Raw genomic sequence first — 10,286 nt, forward strand, 5'->3', positions numbered from 1 at the left:
ATTATGTTTTGACGACTAGACTAGAAGCTGAGTCTGATATGCAAATGCAGGTAAAAAGGAGACCTTTAATATGCTATAACTTGCTTTTTCACCTGGTGAGGTGACCATTGAACCTTTAACTATAATGCCCTTTTTTGAAAATTTCACCAGTAAATTATTTGATACACACCCCAGCTTATTTTAATGGGGTCAGGCTGGAGGATTTGATTGGCTTTCATTGAATGACCCAAACATGGACAGAATACCTTTTTATAAATTTCGCCAAGAAAGTTTCCCCGCTTCATGTTCCACGTTTTGCAGATAAACATAAGCAAATAGGGGACTGTCCACCAGCTACTGCTCTTACCCCAATTAAACTGCAAGCAGGTTGAGAAAACTCACAGAGCCATTTGCGTGCAAGTCCGAATGGCAAGAAAAAAGACTTTCAGTGTGACAGATGTGTTCCCCCTACTCCTAAAATTAAAAGAGAGAGAAGAGCCCCATGTGTTAGTCTGAAGCGCTGAAGAAAATCAGCATGTGGTCGAGAAGAAATGCATCCAAAAATTGAGAGGGCCTGTCATCCCCTCAGTCTGAATGGGTGCGATGCTTGTGGTGTAGAGCAAATCATAATCAGTCCTGGCCAGCATCAGAGAACCGCAGCCGTGTTGACACTGGCACCGAGGTGCGAAGAAGTGAAACCAAAATCCAGGGTTTCTCAATACAGCACACAAGTTCACAGTCTCAGTAAGAGTCTATTGTGACCAAAAACAGCACATGCACTATGCTGCGGGCTGGGGGGTTTAATGGGCGAGTGGTTTTGAAATGGCGGGCCTGCATATCTCTCTGAACTAACAGGACACTTTTTTGCACCTCGTTTCAGAGTTAGCATGCATTTGGGGTTTTGTTAATATCAAATAAGGCAACCGGTTAGCCAAACAGCATGTTCACCTTCTTCCTGAAGTTAAGAAATAACGTTTGTATGCTGAATGCGACTCTATCGCCAGGGGTTGCTAGCATGATGACATAAATAAAGGAAGCAGCTACCTCGGCTTTGTCCAACACCACAGATTCACATTTTATATGTTGATTGTGTTATCTGTAAAACTGCTAAAGTGATTTAAAAACAAAAACCAGATTGTAGGGTTGCAGGAGGTTATGTGTGGTGCTTTCTGGGAGTCCTGAAGGCAGTTGATACATTTCAGTGTTTTCAATGGACTAAACAAACAGTTTGGATTTTGTTTACTTTGGACAGCAGCAGGCTATGGGGCGCCGTTTGTAAACTGAAACATGCCGAAATTAACAGCAACATTTTTCCACATTTAGCTCTAAATCTTACAAAAACATGTTTTTTCGAGTCATTTTTTACAACATTTAGTAAAATATTTGTAACTTTTCATATTTAAAACAGGATTTTAAATGTTAAATCTAAATGCTAAATGTTAAATCTAAATGTTAAATGTTAAATCTAAATGCTAAATGTTAAATGTAAATATTATATTTAAATGTAAATGTTAAATGTTAAATGTAAATATTATATTTAAATGTAAATGTTAAATGTAAATATTATATATAAATCTAAATGTTAAATGTTAAATCTAAATGTTATATATAAATCTAAATGTTAAATGTTAAATCTAAATATTATATATAAATCTAAATGTTAAATGTTAAATCTAAATGTTATATATAAATCTAAATGTTAAATGTTAAATCTAAATGTTATATATAAATCTAAATGTTAAATGTTAAATCTAAATGTTATATATAAATCTAAATGTTAAATGTTAAATCTAAATATTATATATAAATCTAAATGTTAAATGTTAAATCTAAATGTTATATATAAATCTAAATGTTAAATGTTAAATCTAAATGTTATATATAAATCTAAATGTTAAATGTTAAATCTAAATGTTATATATAAATCTAAATGTTAAATGTTAAATCTAAATGTTATATATAAATCTAAATGTTAAATGTTAAATCTAAATGTTACGGGAAACTAAATATTTAGCTAATATGCAAATTTATTGTACGGGTCAACGGAAATACCAAAATAAAAGCTTCAAGAAAACCTCCCGCGCTAAAGTGTGCCGGTCGCGGTCAGGTTCTGTGTTTGCGCTCCTCTTACGGTCACTTTTGACTGCCATGAGCTGCTTCGACTATTCCCTACCAGCATGTCCAGCGATTTAGCTGAAAACATTGGAAGAGCCGTTTTGTCGGCCATCCAACGATTCAGCGGTAATGCACCCTCGACCTCACAAACGCCGCAGCACTTGGTAAGTTTATTGTATAGCATTTTGGACGGGTTGATAGCAGTGTTAGCAAAACTAGCAAAGCTAAATTACTTAGCTAGTCCTCAATTATTTCTCTCAGTCAGAACATGGTATGAAATGTTTAGGTGGAAACTAGCAAGCTAACTTCCTGTTAAAGCAATGTTAACAGTTTTTGATATTCACGCTGTTGTTATTTTAAATAAATATGTAGGCCAATAAGTACAAAATCCAGAGAGCTACACAACATGGGACGGTTCATTTACAAAGAAGTGGACAATTTTACAGAGCTTCATTAACTCTTCCAGTCACATATCCTGAAAAGGTTGAGTTAAATTGATTGTCCCCGGTGAATGGGAGGTGTCTGTTTACCTCGGAGATTGAGTGGCAGTCCACAGAGAAAAACGTTGGTCAGATCTGTCTTCATCTAATCCCAGCTAACTGAATTTTGTGTTTCTTCAGTGTTTGGCGGCATGATGTCGAGGATGTGCCGCTTCCCAACCACTGATGGGAACCACCTACGAGTGCTGGAGCAGATGGCTGAGAGTGTCCTGTCTCTAAACGTTCCCAGACAGCCTTAGATGTAAACTGGGATGGTTTGCATCAAAGAGTGAAGTTGCAGGAAGGACAGTGAGCACCTTCAAGTCAAGGGCCGTGGTCTTCAGCAAAGAAAGAGCAGAGTCCTGTCTCCAGGTCAGGGATGACTCGCTGCATCAAATGGAGAATTTTGGTACCTCAAGGTCTTATTCACAAATGAAGGGAGAACAGAGCGGGAGGTTGACAGACAGATTGGGGCTCTGTTGTTTTGAAGTAAGAGTTAAGCATAAAAGTGAAGCTGTTGATTTATCTGTCAATCTACCTCCCCACCATCAACTATGGTCGTGAGCTTTAGATAGTGACAGAAAGAATGAGATGGCAGATATAAGTGACAAAATAACCCTTCTCTGAAGGGTAGGCAGCCTTTGCCTTTGTGATAGGATGAAGAGTTCAGTCATTGGGGAGGCATTTGGATTAGAGACACTGCTCCTTCACATCGAAAGGAGGCAGCTGATGTGATTCTGGCATGTGATTTGGATGCCTTCTGGACACCACCTGCATGAGGTGTTTTAGGCATGTCCTGGAGGTAGGAGGCCCCAGGGCAAACTGAGGGCTCGGTGGAGAGATTACATTTCACAGTTGGCTTGGAAATAATTCAGTTTTCCCCCAGATGAGCTGGAAGAGGTGGCTGGCAAAAGGGAGGTCTAAGTTTCTCTCCTTAGATTGACCAAACCCATGACTTTGAACGTGGATATATAGGACAGGGAGGATAAATAAAAGGATGTTACATTAAACCAGTGGTTTCCAAACCTTTTTTTTTTTTTTTTTTTGCTAGGCCCCTGTTTGTTTTACAAGAAAATCTTCGCAGCCCCCCGGCACAAACACATTCTCAAACCACACACAGCCATTTATTGTTTTCAAACTCCACTGCAGTTTCTTTCACACCTCAAACCTTTACAAAACCAAAAGCAAACAAATAAAAGTAAACTACAATAAATTACAGGTTGGAACAAAATAAACTAATACCATCTTTATTTTAAGCGTAGTTGTTTCATTCCCCGTTTGTAAGAATAATTTTTCAAAACATGCCTCTCTGTGCAAAGTGGGTTTAAAAACATAAAACGTGATTTGGACAGGGGAAATGGGTTTTGGTTTAGACACAAATACATATGATTTTAAAAAAATCTTCTTGTGATCACACATACTTCTTTTTGTGCCTCTAAAACATCCTCGTTTGTCTTTCCAGAACAGACATATGATGTCGTAACTGTCGGAGCACCGGCCTCTCACTGCCAGGGTTTCTAAAAATGGCGTTCTGAGGAAGCTCATCCAGAAGTTTGAGGAAGCAAAGAAACAGTAAGTTGAGAGTAAAGTCGGGCGTCACATTAGGGCTGGGCGATATGGCCTAAAATCCATATCGCTGTATAATTTGAAGCACGTGCGGTAATGATATATATCGGGAAATATTCTTTTCTTCTGTATAACATATTTTCCACACTATATGGCACACTTAATTAATTTTCTCAAAAATCGAAAGAGTGCCTATGTATGAATTCTGGTTGTGCTTACTGACCTCGAACCGATTTTGGCGTGCAGACATCTGTTAAAAAATGTTTTAGTACTACTTTGGTAAGCTGCACTGCTTGATGGATTGTCAGAGCATTACGGCTGCCGTAGTGAGGAGCTTCATGGAGTAATCTGGGTCCAAAACTCCGTGGGCTTCAGCTCCCAAAGTCGGATGAACACTGAGAGTTAAAAACGGTCTAAATTCTTTCATCTTTAATAAAATCATCAACCTTGCTGCTTTACCAGGTGTAACAATTAAGTTTAACATCCATGCATCAATGAAAACAGAATTTATTAAATTTAACGGAGTTACAAGTTAACAGGAAGTTAGCTTGCTAGTTTCCACCTAAACATTTCATACCATGTTCTGACTGAGAGATTTTTTAAACTAATTAAAACGTACAGCTCTGCTACCACTTCCAACATAAATGAAGACAGAAAAGTAAACAGCAGTGGCGTTTACAGGGTTACTGAAGTTGGACTACCTGGTATATAATGTTGTGCTACGTGATTGCTAGCGACACAGGTTTGTTAGCATAACATTAGCACAGTGAAGCTGGAGGATGAACGCCAGCTTCACTTTTTTCCACTTGATAAAAGTTAACGTGAGGGATTCTGGTGGTTAGGGACAAATGCAATGGCATAGCGATGACCTCTGCTCCTGTTTTGGGTTTTTATATTTTGCTTTATTCGTCTTGTGATTTGTATTTAAACAGTCGTTTTTGGTCATCTTGTTTCTTCAATTTCTGCATTAATACTTCAGTTCCCATTTTATGGCTTCCTCTTAATTTTGCTTTTGTTACTTTTCCAATCAGCGTAAATGAGGAGGAATGGTGAGTCCTTGCACTGCTTTGCTTGTTTTCATTTGACTGAACTAACTTCATTAGAGTTATTTGATATTGTATTTTGCACTATCCTACTGTATATTACTGTAATAGTAGTATTCTTATTGTATATATGGTATATCTTATTCCTCTGTTCCTCTGTCTCTCTTGCTGCATTGAGTATGTGTATGACTAAAGAATTTCCCTCGGGATAAATAAAGTTCTTCTTATCTTATCCTTAAGATTTGTACAACAAAGTATTTTCAGTTTTAAGCTGGAAGAATGGGGTTTTGCACAGCTTATCATGTTAATGCAAGGAAAAAAGGGCACGTAGCGCATCGGTGATGTGTTCACTAATATAGAACTAAAATGTGTGTTACCTTAAAATGAGCAAATCCTTTGTCACAAAGTTGTATATGAATACTGCTCATTGTATAAATTCAGTCATTTTAAAGTCTATCAAAAACAAGTCAAATCCTGACAATATTAATGAGACGTTTCTAAAATTCTTCTACACAGATGGTCTGAATTTGTGAAGCGAGTGGTATCGCTCTCCGTCCCCGGCAGTCGGCTCCTCCTTGTTTTTTCTAAGCCACGATTAGGCTCGTTGAGAGCAGGCATGTGCATGCAGACAGTGTTTGTTTTTACATCTGGTGGGTAACGTCCCTCCCTATATTTTTGGAACAGTACCTCTGAAGCTTGATTTAGATTTCTGCAGGAAATTTACGTTCTAACTTCAGATGTAACACCTCTTAACACTAAACCGGTCCATTCCACGCTGTTGTTTCCAGTTACAGCGTATATTTCCTGCTGAAGCATATTTCAGGCATAAGACAGAAACATTACAAAAATATACACCTGCAGGCCACTCTATTGTCTTTATTTGACTAAATGCACTAAATTGCTGCCACAAGCTTTTGAACACATGTACCTAATAAAGTGGCTGGTGAGTGTAAGAGTATCCTCAGTCCCAGCTTGGATAAAGACGTGTCTGTGTGTCTTTGTTCCCTGCAGTAGTGCCCTCTCCAGCTCAGTCATCATCCACATACCCCAGGACACTGTCCGAGCCAAAGAGATCATCGCCCACGTCAACACGCAGAAGACTCAGGTCAGCTATTATGCAGAGGCTATCTCAAGCTGCCAAAGACCAATCGCTCGCCAGTCTGGCTGACAAGGTACTAAAAGTGTTTGACGTTACGTGGGGACGCTTCATATTTCATTCATACCCTCTTCCTTTCAGACCCGTCAGCTGGTGACAGTGTGCGGCTGCAAGCTGCTAGCTTCAGCTATTTAGGCCCTGAACGCAGTACGGGGCGAGTACATCGCAACCAAAGCTTCTCCTTCCGCTGAGTCTGAACAAGTAGTGCTCCGCAATGACCAGGATACGCTGAGAGCAAAGTACAGCGGTCACAACAGCCAGTCGTCACTGCACGTGGACTGGCACGAAGAGGAGTGGGTGAGTTGATCAGCAGTTATTGGCTGTTTTCTGATTCCAGATTTTTTATTTCTTTAGCATGAGAACAGACAAGCTTAGTTTCTTGGCACACATTGTGGATACAGCTTAATATCTTAACTAGACTCTGAACTCTGTTTTTCTTTTCTTGTTGCTTCTTCTTCTTCTTGAGTCATCCCTCTCATGTTGATTTCCAGCTCAGGTCACTCCTTACTTTTAAGAAGTTGGAGGATTCGTGAGCAGATTTTTCCTTCACCATATCAGCCGACTTTATTCTAGAGAAAATACTCTTAAATGACTCTTCTTTAAAAAGTGTTCAGTGTTTTATGTCTGGTCCGTGTGTCATCTTTGTCTTTACAATGTTGCAGCAATACTGTAGTAATGATATGATATGATATACCTTTATTAGTCCCACAAGGGGAAATTTAAATGTTGGTTTAGTGTAAGCTCAGCTTTTTAACTAATGTAAGAAGTGTTATGACTGACTCGTTTTTAATACCTAAATCTGGCCTCAGTGCACAAACCTAAATGAATCGGTACATATGAAAGCGCCCAAGTCACAAGCTGTGTTCAAGGACATGGATAAAACAAAAAGGTTCAAATTTGTGCACAAAAACCCCACAAATCAGTGTCACTGTTTTAAAATCTGCTGCGAGACCGCTCTAAATGTCAGCTTTTTCTTTACGTAAAGACTGGGGTCTGTAACATATCAGCTCGTTTCTTATTTATTAAAGAACATGCCTGACACCAGGCTTTTGAGTTAACGGCTCCATTAGATCTCTGCAAGTATTTTTAAGTATTTTTAGGTTCTTTCCAGCAGGATTTGTGGCTAGTTCTGGAGCTTGACCCTAAAAGATTTCAGTGTGTCGGTGCTTCTGCTTTCCCTGTTGTCCTTCTGTTCCGTCTTTTTTTCTGTTTCTGTCAAATTTAAAAACAACTGCACTCTGAAATACACACTCTTTGCAAGATGTTGTCTAAACTAGTGGTTAGAAGGCATATTTGTGTTTGGTCTCTGATGGTTTATTTACACTTTTTGCAGGCCACGCCCACGGACTACAGAGCCACGATGAGCAACAAAGCCAAGAAGTCTATGGACTTCCTGCTGATGCAGGACACCGCCCCGACGATAGCCACGGACGTGTCACTGCAGTACCGCCTCGACATCGTCTTCTGCCAAACGGTCACCTACACATATTTTAATTATTGAATGTCTGAGCTGATGCATTTATCCTGCAGTGACTCAGAGTGAAGGAGAAGGCCAAGAAGAAGTGTAAATATCATAAAAGCAAGGAGTTCAGAGCTCTACGACTTAGTGTCTTTATGGTATTTATGTGTGTAATGGAGACCAGGGGTTCCATTACCCTTACTTGTATTTTTATTAATTGACTGACTGATTTGTATTTAAAAACCATAATGAAGAAAAACACACACTGGTTGATTGTGATCTTTATTAGGTTTTTTGGGTTGTTATTTAAGTGACTCGTGAAAGGTGAAGAGACAGGGGGACTGGCCATCCTACCTGTGTCAGGAAAAGAACCCGTGTTAGAGCTGTTCACATTTAAACATTTGTCTGTAACCTAAATTAGTTGTATATGTAAAAAGAGAAGTGTTAACAGTACTCACTTTGTAAAGAGTAAAAGCAGCTCAATCACCTGCTTATGAGCTCCTGGAGCAAACCAATGTGCCAGGCTAGGGGAGTGTGTGTTGGAGTGATTTTGTTAAAAGTTGTCATTATTGTGCTTGGACCTTGTCTTGAACTGTATGTTCAGATATTTTTCTGTTCCTCCCCCACATGTAGGATGTTGGGGATGTTACTAGCTATAGTTTTCAACTGCAGGCACAATCTATGTAAGATTCTGGTTTCCTTATTTGGTAAGGAATGTTCACTTCCTGCCCTTTACAGTATGGGCTCACCATGTAAATGGTGGACTGTTAAAGAGGTTAAGCCATATACGAGGTTGAGGGGAGATACCCTTTTATGACTAGAGATGCGGTTAAAACGTTTGTAACCAGGAAGTCACGTATACAGACACACACACACACACACACACACACACACACACACAGTGCCTTAGCTTCTACCACACAACATATGGGGTTTACAATGGGCGGTTGTGTAACTGTTTTCATTCAATAAAAGGCTGGAGTTGGAGTTGTCTGAGTTTGGGTGTAGAGCTTGCAACTCTGAGAATCTGACCAGGCTTCCCCTGCACAAGTAAAAACCAATCGAACTCTGATTGTCTTACTTTGTTCTGAGTCAGCGAGGGCTGAAACCTAACTGTGTGGTTAAGGTGTTTTAATGCAGCGGTCCCCAACCGCCGGGCCACGGACCGTCGTTTGGTCGAGAGATGAGGCTCGGGTGTGAAATGTATGGTTTTCAGAGTTTTTATCGTTATTTTGTTATCGTTTTTATCGTTAACTCTGTTTTCCTGGGTCTTTCACGTGTGTTATGAATAAATCTTCTTTTTTTCCGGTACCGGTACTAGTTTTATTTTGTTGTATTTATCTGTGACACCTTAAAGGCCGGTCCATGAAAATATTGTCGGGCATAAACCGGTCCGTGGCGCAAAAAAGGTTGGGGACCGCTGTTTTAATGTATATAGAAGAGACTGAAGTTTATATGTTATGGAATTATTTATAGGACTTGTTCCAAATCTTCATATGTCTATGATGTGTTATATCAGCCCATTCTCACTCCCGAGGCGTAACATGTCGACGTTTTGTCACGTCCCGCGGCGTTCCCGAGGAACGCGAAAGGAGACCTTCGGCGTTCTTATGGTACGCGGCGGGCTATGGCTAGAATCCAGTGCAATGACGCTCCCGCGGTAATAGACGTTCCAGCCCTGTATTCCAGCCCTAAACCTAACCTTATCCCTAGCCCTGACCATAACCTTATTCCTGACCTTATCCAGGACTTTAATGATGTTAAATAGCGTGTTTCTAAGCAATTTGAAGAAAAAGAGCAAACATGTGTAGATTCAGTCCAGACGGTTCTCATATTTCCTCTTTTTTCCGAGGTCGTCATTTAGGAACGTGGTGGGTAGCCGAAAACGTAATATGGTGACGATTTGTCACCTAGCGTAAAATGTTACGCTTTGGGAGTGAGAACGTGTTGGTTATATTGTAGTGGTTTTCTTATGGGGAGGGTTTTGTTTTCCTTTGGTTTGCTGACCCCCAGACTTGGTCTATTCCAGATGCTCACCTGAATCAGGTAGAGTATAACAGGAAGCCATTTGCTTTTCAGAAGGGTTGGATTCTTTGCTGTATCACCATGTGTTCTCATTAATAAAGTACATTTTACTCCAGTCTCCTGCTATTTTAGTGGAAGTGACCCATGACCGTCGGCCAAAACTGACAATATGACTATTAAAAGTCTGAGTAATACTGTAATTTTCTGCTGCTCATTCCTGTGCAACATCCCATTTGGCCTCCCGTCATATTTCTTTTCAAGATTTTCTTATTTAATCACTAGTGTACATATATTTATATTTATAGATACATATATATTTAGTCATCTTTTCTCTTTTACCACGTCTCTCTAATATTTTGCTCTTTACTATTTTTCTATTTTTTATTTTATTATATTTTATTATATTTCTACTGTACCATGCTGCTGAGTGACTGCTGCTCGTCAAACACATTTCATTGCAATGT

Source organism: Diplotaxodon limnothrissa, linkage group LG17 (genome assembly GCF_057381915.1).
Source record: "Diplotaxodon limnothrissa isolate DT_005_m linkage group LG17, D_limnothrissa_male_GT1.1, whole genome shotgun sequence".
NCBI classification, from domain to species: Eukaryota; Metazoa; Chordata; class Actinopteri; order Cichliformes; family Cichlidae; genus Diplotaxodon; species Diplotaxodon limnothrissa.